Here is a 21,793-nt window from a genome sequence, read left to right on the forward strand (position 1 = left end):
TCTCCAAAAGTTTCAGTTTTGTTTGTTTGTTTTTAGGTAAAATACAATATGAGTTTCTTCTGGTATTTCAAATTCAAATTTGAAAGCACAGTTTTTAATACTCTCTTTGATCTGGTATCTCTAGCTCATTTTTCTTATGCCAAAAACCCTAATTCCCAATAATATGAACATAATTTTATAAGTTTTATTTTACAAATGCACCAATCTCAAACACCAACAATAAAATTACTGAAAATCATTTTTATACCCAAACTTCTTATACTCAAAATTTTATTTTTTGAGTATGTCTCATAATAGATGTATAATTAAACTCTTGTGTTTTAAAGTCACTTGAAATAACTCTTCTCTGAGATTATGCTACCGTCTCCATACAGAGGTAGGTTCATATGTTTTGTCATTTTAGGAGCTGCATTTTTGAAGTTTAACTAGTTATGTAAAATATTTATATAGGGCCAAAATCAAATCTGCCAAAAAAATATACTGAGGGAAGACCAACTTTTATTGCCATCCTTTCTGCTCTTTCTGCTGTCTCCTCCTTCCCCACACTGAGAACTTTTTTTTTTCAGGATTGGTTTATATATTTTTTTAAAGGTTTTTTTTTTTATTTTTTTTTTAAGACTTTGACAGAGAGAGAGCAAGCACAAGCAGGGGGAGCAGCAGGCAGAGGGAGAAGCAGGCTCCCTGCTGAGCAAGGACCCCCCCTGAAATCATGACCTGAACTGAACGCAGATGCTTAACTGACTGAGACACCCAGGTGCCCCCCTTGGTTTATATTTTTAATATGAGGAAATGCATATGTATTTTTTATCTCATCCTCTTTCATAGGTAAGTAGATGCACATAATACATGCTTTCTCCCTTTTTTTCCCACTTAATAAATTCAGAGATCACTGCACAGCAACATATAAAAATATTCCTCCGTTTACAACTGCATACCCCTTTGTTTGTACCTTTGTTTATTCAATTGAAACTCTACTGAGGATGTCTGGGTTGTTTCAGTCTTTTGCTATTACAAAAAGGCCTTCAGTTAATAGCCTAATAATCATGTGGTTTGTTTTTTTTTTTAAGAACTGTTAGAAATGGAAGCTTACATTCATAGGTAATTTTTCTGGATAGTGCCAAATTCCCTTCCACGGGTAATGTGATATTTTGCTTTTCCAGCAGCAATATGTGAGACTGCTTACTTTCCACAGCCTTAACAAACATATTATGCTGTCAAACTTTTGCATTTTTGCCAATCGGATAGGTTTTTTGTTTTTGTTTTTTTAATTTTTAAGCTGTCTTGTGCTTCAAAAAGGCACATTTAAATACTGAACATGGCAATAAGTTACTGTCTTAACTGACGGGAATTTAATAATAATAAAAAAAAAAAGAATTTCCTTCCTCTTCCCATGACTATTCAGCAGCAAGTATTGTGTTGTGTTTCACTGCACGTTATCTAATTAAACACATGTCCATGGGCTTCTGCAGTTAACAGAACAGGAAAAGAACCTGTTTCTGGGATGCATTTCACTGGAATTTATCCTCCTATACACACCTTGTCAGACAACTCCTCATTTGAGATATTGCTTAGTAAAACTAGGTTGACCCTGGGCCAGTGGCTAAATCGGCTGATTGTCATCCAGCCTCTGGGGGTGTGACCTCCTCCCTGCCTTGTACACCTCTGAGTCAGAGTGCTGCTTCCACATGAAGGGACCTTAACAACCTGCACCAGCTAGCCTAGCCTCATCACCTTATCCTGACAAGTTAATTCTCTCCCATTTTACTACTTAACCTTCCTATAACCCCAATCTGTGCTATGTTTGATGATCAGGACTTCGGTGACCCCATAGAGATATAGCTTCTCTACCTAGTTTGTCTCCCATTTTTAATGAATGGAAAGGGAAGGACAAGAAGTGAAAGAAAACAAATATTTTTATTGCATGTATTTTTAGTCACTTAGCTGGTCATGAATGTTTTGCACAATGATAGTAGAGTCCCAATTTGAACTATAGTTTTCTATTTATATTTAACCCTGAAGTTGAAAAAATAAAATGCTTTTCCTTCCTATTCCCTACCCTTGCTTTTTGCCTAGTGTTGATTATTCCCCTGCTTCTGCTCTTCTGTTCCCAATTAAATTCAGGCAAGAATCTCCTTTTTATTTTATTTGGTTTTTTAGTGATTGGATAGTATACTAGCTGAATGATAGCAAGCCGAGTCATGTCTTCAACTGTTTAAAACAATAGAGGGCATTTGTTCAGGTATGAACTATTTCAGTTTACTCTTTTAAAATAGGGACTTCCTGGCGTACTTGGGTGACTCAGTTGGTTAAGTATCCGACTCTTGATTTTAGCTCAGGTCATGATCTCTGCATCTCAGGATCATGGGATCCAGCCCCATATCGGGCTCCACACTTGGTGGGGAGCTGCTTGGGGCTCTGGTCTCTGCTCCCACTGCCCCTCCCCCCCCCAAAATAAATAAAGGCATCTTTAAAAAAATAAAATAAAATAGGGACTTCCTTTAAATAAGCTTTCAGGAGATATGCATGTGCATTATTTAAGAAATTGGAATTGGGGATGGAAAAAGCATTAGCAGGGTTTACAATTTATTCACAATTCTTATTGGATTCTAGGCTTAGAATTTAATGCTATTGCCCAGGATTACAGTCTCTTTCTATCACATGATGTGCAACTTTTTGCTTCAATTATAGCAGTTCTAAATGAATCCAAATAGAGGAATGTCAACTAAAGTATCCCAAATACACACACACACACACACACACAGAATTTTGTTGGTATGGGAAAGAGTTGGCTAAAGTCTTGCAAACTTTCCTTTTTGTGAAACCTTTATTAATGACAAAAAAACAAACAAACATGTACTGTGTTTTGAAATTCTCAAAATCAATCAGTTAAACAAACTAAAAAATGTAACCTTCTACAGTTTCATTGGCAAACATTGCTCAACCAGTCATTTCCAAGAAATACCATCTACCATGTTGTTTTATCAGCAGAAATCAGACACTTTAATACACGTGCCTTTGAGGGTGGCATAAAATAGAGAGTTGAGGTTTTTTAATTTAATTTGATTTTATTATGTTATGTTAGTCACCATACAATACATCATTAGTTTTTGATGTAGTGATCCACAAGAGTTGAGTTTTACTGTTAGTTTTTCCAGCATTTGAAAAATGTATTTATAGCCTGACTAAGGAGAATAAGCTTTCTCTAGCTAGATAAAAGCCATGGAGAGCAGTATCAGTCAGGTGTTTTGTATGTCTGACAGTTTCTTATTCCACTAGAGTGAGGAAGAGTATTTTATCTGTTCAAATCCCTCTCCTCACATGCTCAGATGAGAGACACAGTGTGGCTTAGGAAGGTCATTTAGTTTGTAAGTTATTTATTTTCCCATATATCTGAAAATGCTTGTGAATTATAACCCACTTCAGTATAAACTACTTATTTCTACTCCTTTTTTACCCTCTCCTCCATGCTGGCAAACTTACATACATACACAAAGTATCACTGAGGCTAGCTAGAAGCAATGTCCTTGAAATAAATTACCAGCTATGAGTTTTATGCTATAAAAGGAAACAAAATAGAAAATGTTCACCAAGATAACCAATAAAGAATGGGAACACTCAAGCTTTTGAACTGGGGTTATATCTGCCTATCATACTGAGAATTTGTCTAATACACACTTAAGCAAATGCTAAAGTCTGTCTATCTACTATATCAGTCATGACAAGTGAAGGGAAGGGACTACAGCAGCAGTACTTGCAAAATGACCTTCCCAAAACGGTGACAATCTCAACATCGTCACTACGTGACTAGCTGAAAATGTAGAAATCATTTCTGTCAGAAAATCTATATCTCAAAAGCTTTCCCTTTTTCCTATCTACTTTCTGTATCTTGAAATTAACATTTAAAATGAATTTGTACTTTAATCTTTAATTTTTTAAAAGAGTGAAATCTTGTTATAATAACTCAAGCAGAAATTAAACACGTAGAAAAAATGATATATTTTTTTCAATGCGTATTTTATTAAATCAATTTGCATGTAGAGACAAAGGACTGTGATACTTGGTTTCATAATGAGATGGGTGCTTCCCTTTTATTTTATGTGTTTTTTTTTTGTTTTTTGTTTTTTGTTTTTTTTAAAGATTTTATTTATTTATTTGAGAGAGAGAATGAGAGACAACACGAGAGGGAAGAGTGTCAGAGGGAGAAGCAGACCCCCTGCCGAGCAGGGAGCCCGATGTGGGACTTGATCCCGGGACTCCAGGATCATGACCTGAGCCGAAGGCAGTCGCTTAACCAACTGAGCCACCCAGGAGCCCTATTTTATGTGTTTTAATGACTGCAGTTACCCCTTCCCCATGCAATATTCTCCATCACCATTTTCCTCTGCCAAGACACATGCATGCATATACTATGCTTCTTCACTGGCTTACATTTAATTGTTGTTGCTCCCTAGTGGCTTAGGGATAGATTTTTTTTTTTTTTCTCTGTCACACACATATGCTCTGACTTTGGCAGGTATACACTTATTAAAATTAGTAGGAGCTATTCTCATTTCCATACCCATAAGTGTTTTTGTGGGTTTTTTTGGCTTTTTAAAGATTGTGGTGCAAAAGAAAAAAAATAACACTCTGATAATCTTCCTGTCAATGGATGCATAAAATGATACAGAAGATGTACCTCTTCAGGAGCAGATGAGATATTTGGAGTGGGACTTTCATGGAGAGCTCTTGGTGGATGGCATAAAAATGAAAGTAATTTACTAAAAGCACTTTAATTCAAACATGTATATCCAAATGTACAGATTCCTCTAATAAATATTCATAAGATTTAATTTACTATTATTTCAATGCTTTTTAAATGGCCTCTCAGAACACAAGTTAATGAAGTTCCTAAGTATGAATTCATTTCATCTCATTGTGAATAATAACTCCTATTTTTGAGGATTCCAATATGTTCTACAAAGTGCTCATTTCTTCACATGCATTATCTCAATTTTATTCACCTGCTTTTATTCTTTCTCTTTCCCCCACTTCTCCTGAAAATCATAATATAGGTTTGCTCTCCAGGAAAAAGAATACTCTCTGTATAGGACAGAGCAAATTTGGCAGATTTATAGGTCATAAAAAGATTAAGCCACTTAAATTCAAAGCCTAAGCCTAATATGATTCAGGGTATTGAAATGGAAGCAGCCAGCAGATGGATAAAAGAGGTAGTGGTATCTAAAACAGTAGCTTAAGGAATAGCCTAACCCAAAAACTCATTATTGTAATTTTTATATGGACCTACTAATCTTATTATTTTATAAATATCCCAAATCTTTGACTTACAGCAGAATCTGTTTCTATAGTGTTGATCTTTTGCTTTTTACAAAAGGATATATATTGTCCTTGCAAATTGTGATAATTTGTTAGGCTAGGTATCTAAAGATTTTCTCATGCAAATTAGTGTTAAATGACATCTATAGTTCTGATATGGGTAACTTTCCACTCAATTCTCTGCAAACATTACTTCTGCTCATTTTTTTTAAAAATTTATTTATTTATTTGAGAGAGAGAGAATGAGAGACAGAGAGCACGAGAGGGAAGAGGGCAGAGGGAGAAGCAGATCCCCTGCTGAGCAGGGAGCCCGATGCGGGACTCGATCCCGGGACTCCAGGATCACGACCTGAGCCGAAGGCAGTCGCTTAACCAACTGAGCCACCCAGGCGCCCTCATTTTTTTTTTTAACGGCAAGTTTCTTCAGTTTGTCTACCTATGCTTCTTGATTATCCAGCACTTTAACAGGCAGTTCTCTCACCAATGAATAGAAGTAAATTAGTAATTTATATTAACTAGTTTGCTTTAAAAAATACTAATAAAACTGATCCAATATGTTAAAATTGGCTCATTATTATGTTTTCTGTATCTATTGGGTTAGTAGTTTCTATTATGAAAATATCTACCATTAAAATTGCTTGGATCATCTAGTCTTTATAATCTCATCTTAATTAATATGTGTGAGGGAGAAAAAAGTCTTTTTTCACCTCACAGGCTGTGCCTTTTATAAAATCCTGAGGACAAAATTCAATGGAGCATCTGCTATAGATGAGAATTTCTGTAAAGTAATGGATCCTTTTGTTCCTCTTTTGTTATAAAAAGGTCATGTTGATTTGCAGAGGGAATTATTTTATATTCATTATATCATTAAGCATGTTTGAAAAATATGAGGCTATTAGTGTCCCTAAATGCTTCAAGAATTCAATGGAATAACCATCTTACTCAGTACATTTTCCATTAGGCATGATACAAGTAGTTAAATACAGTACTTCACTCTAAAAGGGGCAGTCTACAATCCTGAGGACATTATGTGCCAGGATAGGCAAAGCATAATTCATGCTGCTCAAGAAAGAATTTATTCGATTTGACTATGTTGGAATCTCATTTGTATAATTTAATCAAATATTTTAAAGAAGAATTAATTTTCTCAAGTCAGCTGTTATGTCAGTAAGCTGGCCCCTGAATGCTTGGTTTGTTGACTTTCCAATTATGATCCAGCTAGCCAGTTTTTATCCTAAAATTTTCACTTTTAATGTATTTGCTAATAGGCTCTATTTATTTTCCCAATCTCTATGTATACTACTTTTTCCAGTCAGAAATAACGGGGTTTTTTTAATTGCAATATATTTTCTTCTGTCCTTTCAGATAAAAATTTAAACAAAAAGAAAAGAAAAACTATTTAAAAATTGCAGCAACCCTAAAAAAAAATTCTTCCTCTAAATATATTTTCTACTCAGGAAACTAGGGGCATGCTTATCTTGGTCTAATTCCAAATTAAATTCTTAGCCTATTTAAATGTACCCTAATGTAATGGTCTACTTATCAATCTATCACTTGGTACATCTGCTTAGAAATGGGCAGGTGGTCTCCTTCAGAAATACCATTAGATAATGGTAATGATTGCAATTAGATGATAATGATCTTGGTCATTTACAACATGCAGAGTCATTTGTATAAATGATTTTTTTTTAAGTATAGCATGGAGTTGGTAGGGAATCAAAAGATGCTTCTTTCTTAGTTTACTTCTTTTTAGGTTGCAATTCCTCTAAGTAGGTGAAATTAGTTAGTCCTATGGGTTTGGAAAACTTTATTGCATTTTCCTATTCAATAAGGCAAATTATGTAATTCTTTTCAGGGTGGCGGGGGGGGGGAGGGGCTTGTACCAAATCCGGTATATATGTCCACCTCCCATCCATGGTTCTGCCATGTGCCTTGCTTCTTGGTTGGATGGAGGGCTCTGGTGACTCATGGTCCTAAAGCCCTATCAACCACAACAGTTCATCTCCGACACTAGAGCATCAACCTCTTCAGGGCTGAGATCTGATCATCTCTACCACACAGTCTCCAGTTTCCACAATAGCTGCCCTGAGAGTCCACAGAAAATAACCTACATGTGCAGAGGAGTGAACATCTTGTGGGTCAGACTTTGGCCAATGAGAGAAAAGAGACTGGAAGGAGGAGGAGCCAGCAAGTAAGTTTCCCTCCTTTCTCTTCTGAGACTTCACCTGTGACCCAGGAACTAATTGTGTTTTCTTGAGAAGCTGTGGCCAGCTTGGCAATGCCCCACTGTGTCTTTGTTTTCTTTCTTGTTTCATATCCCTTTTCCCTCACTTCTGCTTTCTTTGGATAGCATTCCTGATAAAATCTTAGCATTATAATAAACTTTACTTCTAAGAAATGCAGGCTGGGACAGAACTCTTTAAGTAACTATTCACATGTATTTCCATTTGCTTATCCTAGAAATTGTGACATTAACCTTTTTCCTAAAATGACCAACCCCAATCTCTAGCCCTTCCCATCAGAGATAAAACCGATTAACTGACAAAGTCCAATAATTGGCTGCCACACTTTCCAAAATGAACATCTGGGAAAATAGTGCCAAACCAGAGTTGTTTTTAATTTATCGCATAGTATGGTTTATAGCATGGTTAGGTTTCCCAGATTATATCTGATTTTTATAAGTGTAATATAAATTTTTAAATGAGTTATAATATTCTCATGTGAAATCGAAAAGATACAGGGTATTCTAACTGAGCATGCTTCTTCACCTCATGTGAATCAATCCCATAACATGTACTTTAGAAATATGTCGAAGTTTATTAAATATATGTTTTGCATTTTCCAAAGGATTTTCACAAGATCCACATAATTAACCTGAGACACAGACAAGATACATATCAATGTTGTTACTCTTAACAGTTTACCTAAGACTAAATTGCAGCTCAGAGTGGTTAACTGAGTTTCCAGAGTTGGCAAGTAGCAAAAATAAGATACAAAATTAGTTTTTATTTTGGACCCTTTGCTCTTTATACCCTGTCATGCTGCTTTAGGTCACTAAATAGGGAGAAGGAGTAGACCATTCTAAAGAGTAATTTGGACATAACAAGATTCTTGAATAGAAATATATTGTATACCTGCAAAGAAATGAGATTTCTCACAAACCACACAGCAATAGATAACATTATTTTAGACTCACACAAGTGTATGCAAATTTAATTTCTATGCTTTTCCCCTAATATATGAGAAAATTCAACTCTTTAAAGAAATTCTGTGGTGAATTCCTTGGTAATGTCTCCTTTGGTAATATCTAGCAGACAACACAGTCTAAAAGTAAAATGGTTTGCTTCAGAGAGAAGTCCTTAAAGTTTCTTTATATTTCAGCTGAATTCAATCCGTGGGCAGATACGAAAACCAATGACTTCTAATGTCCCAAGATCAATTGATTGTATTTGGGGGAAAATACATATTTCTTAAGTAAACATTTGTTTACATTTGAAAAATGACAAGAAATTGGAACAAATGGGCACTCTTCTGAACAGAGAAGTTAAAGATCAGAATCCTTAACACATATACTTAACTTTTTTATGACCTAAAAAGGATTTGCATAGAGAAATCTATGTGTTTTCAGATTCATATAAAGCCCTTCCAGATGGTCAAATATGAATCAGTAGGGAAAGATACAGGAAGTCATGAGAGCCTATGAGTGTCACTTTGGGCAAAACTAAAATACTTTTTGGAAAATTGGCAAAAGGATTAGAAGGATTGTTTTGTACCATTATGTTTCATAGTGAACATTCATTGTAAACTATTCTCTGAAGATATGAGACCACTGTGGTGCTGAAGTAAAAACAACCAAACACAGGTTTTATCAAGAAGGAAAACAAGAAACAAGGACACAAAAAATTCTAGCTCTTTAGAGGAAAAACCCCATACAGACACCTGTGTTGACTCCTAACTGAAATTTTGCTCCCTTTCCTAGCAAAGGGCACAATCTAGCTTATATGCTCAGAAAATCAACCTGATCAGAGGAATAGATGAATTTTCTACACAGAGAATGAAAACTGAATGATAGGATATTTATCAATTCACAGAGTTTATTCCTTCTGCTTTGCAGAAGACAGACTTTTTGACCAAGTCCTAGATCTTAGAAGTAAAGAGCATCCATTAGAAAAGTAGTAAAACTACTAGTTCATGGTGATTCTACTTTAATGGTTGCAATTATAAAAAATGATGTAAGACTAAACTTTAAAAGGTATGATACATAAAGATTATCATCTGGGCTCTAGGGATTGTCACAATCTTTCCCCATAACTGCAAGGATCATCCCCCACAACTGTTAGTCTTTATAACAGTAACAATATGTCCACACCAGAAACCAGGACCCCCAACAAATGGCCATATGGTTTTCTGATCTAGAAAAGTAGAGACATGTAGATATTATGTAGCAGATTTATACTCATCCATAGTGATACTCGTGCCTCAGAGGCTGAGTTTTTTTTTAAGATATTCTAATTCCTTAAAATGAATAGATATATAATCATAAAAATAAATGAAATGTTAAGCTTTGAATATTAACTACTCCCAGGAGGAATAACTAACACATTAGGGTATAAACTTTCAATTTTATAATATCTTAATAACTTTTCATAAGCACATGCATTTTAATAAGCACACATGTCAATTTCTATGTTGCTTTGAAAAGTAGATTGAAAAAATTATCAAACAATGGCATAAGCCAAAAGATGGAAGCTACAAATTTTGACAGATGCTTATAAAATAAGATCCCAAGGTTTTCACTTGAACACTCTCACAAAGAGCCTTCTGCATGCTGTGTATGCTTAAGAAGCAAGCATAAACTTAGCTTACAAACAGAGTGCTACTTTCTAACTGCCAAGGGAATAGGCTTCTTCTACCTAAGGAATAACAACATCCTAAAAACTAGGTCTATCCAAGGGCACCTGGTTGGTTCAGGCGGTTAAGCATCTGTCTTCTGCTTAGGGATGGAGTCCTGCATAGGATTCCCTGCTCAGCGGGGAGTCTGCTTCTCCCTCTGACCCTCCCCTCCGCCCCTTCCCCTTCATGCCTTCCCCCTCCGTCCCTGCTCTCTCTCTCTTTCAAATAAATAAAATCTTTAAAAAAAAAAAGTAGGGCGCCTGGGTGGCTCAGTTGGTTAAGCGACTGCCTTCGGCTCAGGTCATGATCCTGGAGTCCCGGGATCAAGTCCCGCATCGGGCTCCCTGCTCGGCAGGGAGCCTGCTTCTCCCTCTGACCCTCCCCCCTCTCGTGTACTCGCTCTCTCTCATTCGCTCTCTCTCAAATAAATAAATAAAATCTTAAAAATAAATAAATAAATAAATAAATAAATAAATAAATAAATAAAAATAAAAATAAAGTAAATAAAAACTAGGTCTAATCCAGAATTAGAAAGATAGGACATGCTTATAGAGCCATGGTTGCCATTTGGAGGCATCCAAACATGGGTTAGAGGACTCCTGGTCAGAGAGGTTACAGATGCTATTACTGCTTAAGAAGCCTGAATTACCTTAGGACTAATGCACATTTGTTTATCCAAATTCATTATAAATTCTTTTGAAAGAAACAAGCAGGGGGAGGAAGAGGGAGAGAGTCCAATAAGGGGCTTGATCTCACAACCCTGAGATCATGACCTGAGCTGAAATCAAGAGTTGGATGCTCAACCGACTGAGCCACCCAGGCACTCCAAGAATTTGCACTTCTATAAAGAATTTCCAATCTTATAAAACTATACAAGTTTTATATAAATGTTTAGGTATAATATATAATATACAAACATTTTATATATATTATACAGTATAAATATATTTAATATATGTATTACATAAATGAAATGATATATTTACATGTTACAAAGAATGCACACACATGTATATACATGCACCTTGAAAATATTAACATAATACAAGAAAGTTTAAAGCCACCTTTTAAAAACCACAACCAATCTGAGGACACTCTCCAGATCTCCAGATCTCACTAAATAGCATTTGTGTGCATTGCTCCAGTACTTCATTTCCACATTAGATACACATTATTTTCTAAATGTAAGCATGTGTTTTATAATAATTGTACCACACTGAAAAGATCAGTTTGAAACTTGCATTCTTCACTCAAAAGTAGGTTTTATATATATTTTCCAGAGCAATCCAGAAGTTTTACTTTTTTTTTTAAGAAGAAAACTTTTAAAGTCTCAAAGATGCTTCTATTCATTTACTAATGCTTCTCACACTCATTGTATATCCTTCTGCTGGGTCAGATCCTGCAGGAGCCATCCAGCACTGGGAGTGGCTGGGTCATTTAGTGTTGATTCCCAGAGCTAATCCAACATTAAAACACAATTTAATGTGGAGGTGAATCTAAGAAGCCACAGCATCATTGAAGATTGTCTTCTTTTTAAAAACGAAATAGGATATTTGTTCAGTCCCTTTTTGACAATATTTTAGTACAGTCTAAGATTTCTGATGGTATTCTCTATGGAAAAAAATACTTTCCAAATTTATATACTTTTATATCTTTTTTTAAAAAAAGATTTTATTTATTTGAGAGAGTGAGCACAAGCAGGGGAGAAGGGCAGAGGGAGAGGGAGAAGCAGGCTTCCTGCTGAGCAGGGATTCCTAATGTGGGGCTAGATCCCAGGACCCTGAGATCAGGACCTGAGCTGAGGGCAGATGCTTAACCGATTGAGCCACCCAGGCACCCCTACTTTTATATCTTAACAGAAAAACTTTGTTAGTCTTAAAATTGCCAAACTGATGGCATGATTTTTAAAATACAATTTTTAAATTACCTATGAAGGCCTTTCAAAAACTGTTTTAACATGACAACTTATTATTAAACCTCAATATTTTGAGAAATATTTCAAATAACAGAGACACTAGGATTGATTATAAAGTTCTTCTCTAAACTGCCTTAATATTTGCCACTGTAAGGACCATAATATAATCTTATTTTATAGCAATTTCAATATCAAACTGAGGCAATAACAAACTAAACTAGAGTTGGGATCAAAATGAAGAGCTCAGGAAAAATATAGAACAAGAATGGTTCTAATAAAAACTTGTGAAGCTACAAAATATCTATTGCTGTTTTTACATGCATAATCATTATACTCTGGGTTGTTGTCAAATTACTAGTTCAAGACAGAGCGAAGGGTTGAAAATCATTGCACTTCAATAGCAATTCAATATGAAGTGAACAAAAATATAACAGTCAAATTTAGTGATGTATTTAACAGTTTTCTTTTGACAGTTATTTAGGCTGTTGCCATTTTCCTTTTGGTTTTACATTTCAGATAATACTGGAACACTTTTTTTTTTTTAATACTGGAACATCCTTGGTCATACCACTTTATATATGTGCAGGAATTTCTCCAGAGTAAATATTTAGAAGGGTAATTATTCGAAATTAAGAATGTTAAATTTTTTTTCCTAGAAACCATCCAATTGTCCTGCAAAATTACTGTATCTTTATATAGTCGCAACCAATATAGACAGCACCTGTTCCCCAGTTGTTAAAACACATGTACTTAAAGAAATTAAATTTGTTGGGGCGCCTGGATGGCTCAGTTGGTTAAGCGACTGCCTTCAGCTCAGGTCATGATCCTGGAGTCCCTGGATCGAGTCCCGCATCGGGCTCCCTGCTCAGCTGAGGGTCTGCTTCTCCCTCTGACCCTCCCCCCTCTCATGTGCTCTCTCTCTAATAAAATAAAATCTTAAAAAAAAATTAAATTTGTTGCTACTCTGATGAGTAAAAATGGTATCTCGTTCTTTCCATTTGCATTTCCCCAATTGCAAGGAAGTGGAATTGATTTTCCCTGAGTCTGTTGTCTTCTGATCTGACTTTTGACTGTTTTATGCTTTATTTTTTTTTCTTAGATATTTGTTAAAGTTCTTATGTTGTATGCTGCATTTTTTTTTACCAGCTTGTCACTTAGTCTCTTACTTTGTAGTGTTTTTGTCTTTGATATTAGTTTGACATAACCAAATTTATTTTCATGTGTTCTATTTTTTTTTAAAGATTTTATTTATTCATTTGAGAGAGAATGAGATAGAGAGAGCATGAGAGGGGGGAGGGTCAGAGGGAGAAGCAGACTCCCTGCCGAGCAGGGAGCCCGATGCAGGACTCGATCCTGGGACTCCAGGATCATGACCTGAGCCGAAGGCAGTCGCTTAACCAACTGAGCCACCCAGGCGCCCTCTATTTTTTTTTTAAAGATCTTCCCTGCTCTAAGGTCACAGAGATATTTTCCTGTTTTTCTTATATTTATATACTTTTCATTTTTATTGTTTTTGTTTTTATATATTGGTTTCAGTCCATCTGGAACACATTTTTATGAATCTTCAAAGATAGGGATCAAAGTATTATTTTTCCAGGTGGATAGAAAATTATCCCAACTCCATTTTAATAAATAGTCCATATTTTATTAACTGATCTGAAAAGACATTTTGGTCTATTAAATTTCTGTACATCCATTTCTAGACACCTATTTGTGTTCTATTAAGTATCTCAATTTATTATTTATATTTCCAATCACATCTTGATATCTGATAGGATATCTGTTATCCTTCATAACTATTTTTACTATTCTTCTGTATTTTCTTTTCCATATGAATTTTAGGAAAAATTCCATGAAAAACCCTGTCAGAAATTGTAGGACTATTAAGAATTATTTTGAAAACTAAAACTTTAAAATATTGATATTTTACATCCACAAACATGATAGCTCTCTATCCAGATCTTTTAGGTCTAGTTTTGAAGTTCTGTATTTTCAGCATAAAGGGTTTGCACATTGTTCTTATAAGGTTTATTCTTATGACTTTTAATTTATTTTCTTACTTGAATGGAAATTATTAAAAATAAGTTGCTGTTTATTTGTAAAAAGTGATTTTTATACTTTGATTTTATATAAGATCACCTTACTGATTTTAGTATATTTCAGAATTTGTCAGTTAATTGTGTCGGAGTATTTTGTTTTGTTTTGTTTTGTTTTATGTAGAGGACAGTACTGTCCACATAGAAGGATGCTTTTATATTTTTCTACCTAACATTTAATTTTCACCTTTTGTTGCTCATATGTAGTCTAGGATCTTGAATAAAATATAAGATACAATGCTTTTCTTATTCCTGACTTCATGAAATCCTTCCAATTTTGAGATGTAGTGCTTGAGTATACTGATTCTGTGCCAAATGCAAAGTTTGAATCCTGACCTCATGAGTTACTAGCTATGTGACCATGAGCAAGTTTTAATTTCCCTGTGCCTCAAGAAAAACACCTACTTCATAGCACTGTCATGAGGATTAAGTGAGGGATCATATGAACAGTGCTTAGAACAGTGCCTGGCACACAGTAAGTGCTATGTAAATGTTAGCTATTATTATTCCTATCTTGACATTAAATATGATGTTTGATTTAAGAGTTGATGCCCCTAGGTCTAGACCCAAGTCTCTGGGATTTGAACCATCTATCAGCAAATATTAGCAGAAAGAATTGCATAGCATTAGCACTCCAATTGTACCTTGAATAGAGTGCACTGAAGCAATTTGGGGTGAAATCTAAAAAAAAAGGGGAGTAGAGAAAGGTACTCATTCTGTTTATTGAATTTCAGGTATGTCCCAGGAACTGCACTAGATCAATGCAATTATTTCCCATAACCAGTCTTTACAGAGCTGCAATCTTACTTTCAAAGTAAAGGTAAAGTAACAACCAAGGTTACCTATGAAGTTGACAAAATATTTAAATATTGGTTGCAGTTCTACTGATGGAGTCAACTCTACTGATGGAGTCAATTCTACTGATGGAGTCAATCTGCAGGTTCTGTTAACCTCACAGAGGACACCAAGGGTCTATGGATCTTTCTTCTCCTTTCCTGTATTTGAGGGGAGATCACTGTTGAAAAGACAAAGGTGCTCATCCTTTTAAAACATAAGCTTCCCTGCAAGCCGAATCTGAGTTAATCTCAAAATGCAGTGCTCAGAATAGTGCAAGATCTAAAGGCATCAAAACTAGTTTTTTTTTATTGTTTCATAAGGGAACATACATGTTTATGTCACTCAAACTGAAGATTCTCACATATTGCACTAATGAAATAATTTTATAGTTTCCTTTCTGAAAGATTATCTCTGTAATTTTCATGTTGATAACAGTTTTACATTTTAAATTTTCAGTTCTGTGTAGACAGAAAAGCTGTCAAAAACAGAGGCACCATACAAAGAATCTTTCCACATGTAGAACTTGAGACTTGGAGTTATATACAGATCTGCCTTGAATTTTAGGTAGTTTACTTCCTTTTTTTTGTTTTTGTTTTTTGGCAGTTGCCTCTTTCTGGAAAGAAATGATTTACTAAAAGTCGGTTTTGGTAAAAGAAAATTAGGTAAATATAAAATACTGGGTTGATATTTAATAAAACTCTGGTGGCAAGGTGATATTTGTTTAATAAATAAGGTTTCAGTGATATTCGTTGGGTACAACACTATGGAGATTAGCATGTTTAGTTATTTCAACTTGACATGGGAAGAAATTGAAGCACGGGGTTGTTAGATAATTACCCCAAGGTCACTCAGCAAGCAAATGGCAGATGGAATTCAAATCTGAAGGGACTGACTCCAGAATCCTCACTTTTTTTTTTTTTTAAGTAATAGACTTTATTAGCCTACCTGTGGCAGTTGAGAATGTTTTTTTGTGAGGCATCAATATCCATAAATTTGCTTTTCATTCAAAGAATCTAGTTTTAGCAAAGGATAAAATAAAAACCAATTTAAATTAACTCAGACTAACAGTTTGATTAACCTCTTTTTGAAAATTAAAACTATTCTCAAATAAAGGCATTTTCTTTTTTTAAATTTTTTAAATTTTTAAAATTTTTTTATTAACATATAATGTATTATTTGTTTCAGGGGTATAGGTCTGTGCAGAACCCTCACTCTTAATGCTATGTTGCCTTACAAGATAGTTAAAATGTCATAACTTTGTTTCCTTCCTTGATATATATTTAACACATAGAAGAATGTATCTCAAATCACTCCTAGTGATGCTACATTTGCCTCCACAAGGTTGGCTAAAAATTCAGAAAGAAATGTTATTCCACACATTTCCTACATATTCCACACATTTCCTATACATTCACAGCAAGCACAGAGGGCTTCCATCTAAATTTCAACTCCCACCTCCAACAATGTTCATTTTTATTTAAAAAAAAAAAGTTATTTACACATCTTTAGTTTTCATATTTTCAATGTATGGTCCAGCTACTGTATTTGTTTGCCCTGCATAACAAAGTTCCTCCAAAATGCCCTGCTGCTTTATTTTGCATGGAGGAAATGGAGCCCCCCTCTTGGAGTGAACAATCACTTGGCAGCATAAGTTATTTTAATGGACATCTCTTTACACTGAGCCTTTGCCATCTGTTTCACTCTCTAATTACAAATGCAGGAAGAACACAATCCACAACTGTGTCTATAAAGAAAAATATAAGGGACTTAAATGCAGGTTTATATCACTGCATCTGTTCAGTGATTTTAAATTCAGAGGAACAAAAGGGCAGGAAACTTTTCTTTCCCTTCTCAATCCAATTAGCATGGACAAGAATTCATAGCACAAAGTTACCAAGATTGGTTCATCTAGGAAAATTGGAAAACTACCATATTAATCTTGATATGTGTTTTACTTTACAGTCCATTTTTTTCCCTCTGATTCTAATAATGGTACAGAAATAATCACTTTTTTTTTTTTAAGAGGACAGGCAGAAAGTCACATGATTTTAACCAGAACAGCTCAATGACAAGTGTGACTCAGAAGCAGGACCTTTGTCATTTAGATGTAATTAATTTAGTCTAGAAAAGGCAAAACGTTCCCTTCCCTATTCATAATGTTCTGTTTGATAAAGCTCACAAACCTTTAAGTGAATGGGAATCTTAAATCTGGGCCATTTCTCAACTGAGTAATAATGCTTCCTCAACCTGGTGCCTAAGGCTAGATTCAGAGTCTAACAGGGAAGAGAGATTAAATAAAAAGATTGCATATGCATAACTGGGCCCCTCACTTCACATTTTGTAGGTTCATTTATTAGAGCAGTATCTTGCATCTGTGGTGGCTTAAATGTCTTTCCTTCTTAATTGTGACGGCTGCATTCTCTTGATACATCAATTAGTCCTTGAGACAGAATTTGCTCAGACCCTTAACCAGCCGAGCTATTATCAATGTCAAATCAGTTCAAAATAGAGTGAGCTATGTAGCAACAGTTTAAATTACCTGACCATGCAGACACTAATCACTAAGGCACTAGGATATCTTAACTCTTCAGGACCACTAGAACAGTATCATACAACACTACAGCTTAGTGGCAATCCCGCTCACCAGCCAAGAGCTCAAATACACACTGGAAGACTGTAGGTAAAACATAGAGAAATACACAGTTTTTCTTACTCTGGCACCAAACTAAAACTCGTAAAATCATCAATGGTGGGCGCCTGGGTGGCTCAGTTGGTTAAGTGACTGCCTTCGGCTCAGGTCATGATCCTGGAGTCCCTGGATCGAGTCCCTGGATCGAGTCCCGCATCGGGCTCCCTGCTCTGCGGGGAGTCTGCTTCTGCCTCTGACCCTCCCCCCTCTCATGTGATCTCTCTCTCGTTCTCTCTGTCTCAAATAAATAAATAAATAAATAAATAAAATCATCAATGGTTAGGGAAATAAGCAAAATTGAACAATAACTTGTGCCCATAAACACACATTTGCCATCCTACTAATGTTCTGACTGAAATGAAGAGGAAATATGTAAATTGGGTTTGTTTTTTTGTTTGTTTAATCTAGACCTTTTTTGTTTTCCCCCTATGCACATAAATGTTTCCTCCTTCTAAATCCCTCACACATAAGAAGGTCACTCTACATATGAGCCAATAATGTAGGGATTATCACCCCATGTTCTGGCGCTATTATCTAGAGTGCTAATGCTATGAATTGGAAATGGGAGCAGTACATTCATTCACCCTGTTAAAGTTAATAACCCAATGATTTACAAGACATGACACATCTGAAGTCAACTGAATTCATTGTCTCATTAAACAATGCAGGCAGGGTTGAAAATATTATCCTCCAGTGCTTTGAACTTGCATCTGCCCCATTACATTTGCATTAATGGGGCCTCAAAAAAGTCATATGCAGGTAGCTAATTGGTGTTCTTAAAAGAAGATTCCAACCCTTAGTTTTGATAATATTAGGGAGATAGGAGGAGAAATCAGTTGGGCACACTTCATAAATTGCAGAAAATTTACATGTGATCATTTTTATCTTCTTTGCAACTTCAGCTAAATTAACATACATGACTTCGTCCCAATAAACGCAACATGTTCATCCACCCTTAATTTACCACCCCAGTCTCCAGTCTATTCTCTCCATACACCAAGATTCCTGCCCAAACAGGTCCCCACTAAGTGGCTTAGAAATAAAGTCTGTTACTGGAGACCACATGGCAGAGCATCCTCCCCTCACACCCTAGAAATGTGCAAAATCATGGATGACAAAGAAACTCAGTTGAAGATTTACTTATATTGAATTTGTTCTGTGAGCTCTCATTTTATTCATGATTTTTCTTAAGTATGTATTAGGTCATGTTACGATTCTGTTTAAAATTCTTCAGTGGCTCCTCAGTGCAACCCAAACTATTAGGCCAACTTCTGATTTCCTCTCCTTCCATGCTTATCCTTTTCATAATCTTCAGTCACGTAGACGTTTTGTCTGTACCTTAAACATGTCAGGCTTTTTCTGTCTTGGGTCTTGGTACTTATTTTTTTTACCAGCTTCACATACTCTTCCTCAAGATTTTTGCATTCTATCACCTCGTTACAATTCAACTGATAATTCACAGAGCCTTCCTAATAAAACTAGCCACAAAACAACTCTCTCATCCCTATGTTATCCTATTTTAACTTTGTCATTGCATACCAATATTAAAGTGTCCTTTTGTTGTTATTGTTCTTAAGTGATATTTCTTAAGTGTTATTTTTTACTTTGTTATGTATTTAGGAGCACAGCACCTTAGAACAAGGACTATGTCCCCCTCATGCTGATGACTGCAACAATGTGTGACACACGGGAGGAGTCCAACACAGTAGTCATTAGTACATGTGGGCTATAGAGCACTTGAAATGTGACTGCTGTAACCGAAGAACTAGATTTTTAAATTTATTTAATATAATTAATTTAAATTTCAATAGCCACATGTGGCTAATAGCTACCATCATCAACAGCACAGTTCTGAAAAATCGATTCTAATGCTCCAAAACAAAATAACTGCTACCTTAGATGGTATTGGAAATGCACTAACAGATTTCCTCCTCGGATATCTTTCATCTGCCATGACTACATTACCAGCCACTGCCCTTTTTGTAGGACATCGCTAGCTCAGCAGTGTTATGATCTAAGGAGAATACACTCTAATCATTTTGATTAATGTTGATGGACACTTTTAGTGATGGACTTACAGCAATACTGTGACCTCACTAACTACAAGTCACAAGAGTTAAATAAATTTTAACACTTTACAAACTCAAAGTAAGTAAATGCCACTTGTACTAGAGACGAAGAAAGGAAAAAAGGAGATAGTGATAAATGAGAATTGATACTCAGCAACCCTTAAGATTTTACACCCTGATATCAGGTCTTGGTTGCAGAGGGCTAGGATTTTAAATCCAATAGTTGGTAAAGGGAAGGTCATAAATCCCAGAGTCTGGAAAACATCTATCGTCTGTGGAAAAGGGATAGAAAAAAAATTTATGGTTCAAGAGAGTTTCTCATTGGCCTGGAGTCTTTAGTCCAAGTTCAATAAAACAAAAGTAAAAAATACCCACCAGAAATCAAATTCCAGGCTCTCCACACAAATTGGTAGAAAGTTAAAATTTATACTGCTATGGGCAATGGCACCTCAAACTCACAAATTAACATACAAAATCAGATTTGGGATCATTTATAACCCAGGTTACTGAAGAAAGATCTTTAACAAAGACTTAGAAAGCACATTCCATTGTCTAGGTCCTTTACAGAAAACAGAATCTTCTTGAGCTAGGTTAATGAAAAAGGGAATTATTTCAGGTTATTAGAGTAACTCAAAAAATTTCTGCAAGGGCCAGGAAACCAAGCTTGGCTGCTACATAGCCAAGGAAGAGTATAGAAGAAATATACAGAACATACAGAAATATACCACAGCCCAGGAATGTTTCAGTGGAGCCCACTGCAACCAATGTCCACTCCTCAATTCCTGTGTTGCCGGAGACCATACACTGGAGCTTACAACATAAGAGCCACAACCAAGATCTCCCTGGATGTCACCTCAGAGTGTCCACTTTTGCCTTTCTGTTTTTACCTGGGTGCTTCTCCAGAACGTAGCTTATGAGGGGAGGCCCAGGATTAAGAATTCTGAAAAATGTAGATTTCAGCTTTACAGACTTCATAGTACAGAAAGGAAGTCTAAAATGAGAGGAGTGGAAATCGAATGAACCAACCTGAAAAATACACCACTTATATCTGATCTCCCTAAATTTGACCCACATTATGGATATATAGCATAAGATTATACAATAGAGGTTGTGATAATTTGTGAATAATGTCCTAAAAACTCTCCACTAAACTATGAATTCCATCAGATCATTTTGTGTGTTGATTCTTGATTCTTAGCACCTGGCATAAAATATGCACAATATTTGTTAAATAAATACATTTTAAATAATAGATTATGAAACTCTAGAACTCAAGAGACTATAACTCCTTATTTTAACGCAAACAGGAGAAATAAAAGGGATGTAGGATAGTATAAATATGATGGTAGATAAAGGCATGATTTTGGCTTTTCGGGAAAGTCTATCATATTTATCTGCTGAGAGTTTATATTTCATGACAAACTGCTATTCTAAAATGTTTGGGTATAGACACTCAATAGGCATAAATATTAGAGCATCTGAAAGCAGAGACTAATGAGTATTTTTTAAGCATAACTAATATCCTCTGGAGTAAATAATAAAGACTTAAAAAATACAATATAGTAAGATAGAGAACCAGCCACTTAAACCTTAAATGCTGACTTAGGATTGATGAAAATCATTGATTATGTTTAGACCAAGGGATCTGTTTACTCCTTCTCAACTTTGACCATCTTTAATTACTAGAATACATATAATAAGTGTTCTTAGTGTTCCTATAACCTGAGTTTTCTCTATTATAAAGTAGGATTAGACTGTCAAGATCACTAATCTTTTCTACATAGATAACAGAGAATATTCTTTAATTATTCTACATTATTAGGGAAAAGTCATCTGGTATTTTTTTTAAATGTATAAGATAGACTTCTATTTCCAGTTCTGCATAAAAAGATTCTGTAAAGGGCCACCCTATCCTAACAAGTGAAAAACTGAATATACTGAAAAAAAATCAACAACTTTCCTAGGATCCATAAGAGAGGTA

General features: G+C 35.3%; 1 long non-coding RNA gene across 2 annotated transcripts in view; it reads right to left on the reverse strand.

Annotated features, from left to right (window-relative positions):
* LOC135364416 (uncharacterized) overlaps window positions 1-21,793 on the reverse strand; it is a 240,121-nt gene that overhangs the window by 130,568 nt on the left and 87,760 nt on the right. The gene's annotated exons all lie outside the window — the stretch shown is intronic.

Source organism: Mirounga angustirostris, unplaced genomic scaffold (genome assembly GCF_029215605.1).
Source record: "Mirounga angustirostris isolate CCGP_5_RB_7025 unplaced genomic scaffold, mMirAng1.0.hap1 SCAF_5, whole genome shotgun sequence".
Classification (NCBI taxonomy): domain Eukaryota; kingdom Metazoa; phylum Chordata; class Mammalia; order Carnivora; family Phocidae; genus Mirounga; species Mirounga angustirostris.